The 1,954-nt window shown below is 32.7% G+C and overlaps 1 pseudogene; it reads left to right on the top strand.

The window, feature by feature from the left end:
* Nucleotides 1-454: 454 nt before the first annotated feature.
* Nucleotides 455-1,740, top strand: LOC128171772 (uncharacterized; annotated as a pseudogene).
* The last annotated feature ends 214 nt before the right edge of the window (nt 1,741-1,954 follow it).

Here is a 1,954-nt window from a genome sequence, read left to right as displayed (position 1 = left end):
GCTAATATAATCAATGTTGCCCTCAACCCAGTCAATATTTGTATAATATTATCTGAATTTGACAGGAATATGCTCTATGTGTTTTTAACGATATACTAACAACAAACTTTGATTTTATCTTCATTAACAGAGAAAACAACGCTAATAGAAAATAGATGTGTTCCTAAGAATGTGACAGGTATTTTTTTTATATTCAGTCATAATGGTAATTCTCACATTATTAAAACTTGTCCAAAAATACATCATTAAAGTCCGTTCAAAAGAAAATAAATAACTGTCTCGACACTTGGTTAAATAAGTTGATGTTCTTAAATTGCTATACACGTCTATATCAGTAGTGTCAGCAAAGCATTAACGTATTTTAAAACGTTTAAATCGAAACCATGATTCAGTTTGATGCAATTTGAGTAATTAAGTTTTTAATACTAGGCAATATATCTTTTTTTCTCAGTTTTGTATAAAAGGGATAGTTTAAGATGGGAGGATGATGACAGAGTTTTTTTTAGAAACCCACAACTTCCCAGTGATGCTAGATCAAGTCAGGAATCAACCATACATAACGTTTGTTGGTGCCCCAGGCTCCGGAAAAACGGCAACGGCCCGTCATATTGCTCTAAAACTGCAAACGGAAGGGTACGAAATTTGTCCAGTAAAAGAAATTAACAAAATTGAGGATTATTGTAACCGAAGCATTCCACAGGTGTTTGTTATCGATGATGTGCTAGGAGTTTTTGGATTAAACGAACATGAACTTTATATGATAAATAAGTACAGCGAAAGACTTACAGATCCAATCAATCCAAAAACCAAAACACTTATGACGTGTCGCGAAGCAGTCTTTAAACATGAAATGATATCGAAATGTATTTTGGTAAAACTGGAGAATGTTGTTAATTTACAAAGTCGAGAAAATTCATTAAATAATGACGACAAACAGAATTTACTCCAAATGTATCATTTAGACAGAGATCTACTGAGCTCAAGAAACTTGGCTTCATCATCAAGAATGTTTCCAATTCTATGCAAACTGTATTCAAACAAAAATGAGTTAAATTTTTATGGACCAACTTTTTTTTTATCACCAGTTCCTTGTATCATTGAGGAATTGAATTCACTGAATTTACAAAACAAACACCAGTATGCCTCGTTAGTTTTATTGATGATGAACGGAAACAGATTGTCAGAAAATATATTAAACAATGAAAATGATGGAACAAACGAAAATCAGAAAAGACATTGTATGTGTGTTGAGATGAAACGCAACATCCTAAGAAAATGTAAAGTAAGTTCAACCACCGAAAGCTTTGAATTAACTGATGCTTTGTTGCAAATGGAAGGGACTTACACAAAGAAGAATGGCAATGAGTTCACTTTCATTCATGATTCCATGTTCGAAATTATCGCGTATCATTTTGGTAATATTTTTCCCGAACTAATTTTGAAATACGCGAGTAGTGATTACATTGCTAATTATATCAAAATAGATCAAAATACCAGTCAAAAAAGAAAGATTGAAAATGAATGCAAAGATAACAAATTCAGCGAAAAAAATCATGAAAAAGAAGCTATCATCGACTTATGTATACATCTTCATGAGTCACAGAACCAAATGCTAGCTGAACGATTGTTCAAAGACGTACAGGATGGGAAATTTTATAACGTTTTTGCGAACGAAGCCTTAAAAAGTCAACCATTGCTTCAATCCTTTATTGCTGTGTTGGAGAAACACTCGTATTATAATCTACATAGTTTACTCTTAACAGACTCAGAGGACTCAAAACTTTGTTCATGGAATTATGAACCACAAAATGCTCCTACTGAGATTATGAAAAGCTTTTCTTTGAGCGTTGATGCCTATTTTTGTTTGATGAATGAAAGAATTATCGGATTCCATGAAAGGGAAAGAAGTGTTAGAGGGATAGCGTGGATTATATGGTTTGGGCATCATCAAATT

Source organism: Crassostrea angulata, chromosome 2 (genome assembly GCF_025612915.1).
Source record: "Crassostrea angulata isolate pt1a10 chromosome 2, ASM2561291v2, whole genome shotgun sequence".
Lineage (NCBI taxonomy): Eukaryota > Metazoa > Mollusca > Bivalvia > Ostreida > Ostreidae > Magallana > Magallana angulata.
This window is presented reverse-complemented; position numbering and strand designations above follow the sequence as displayed.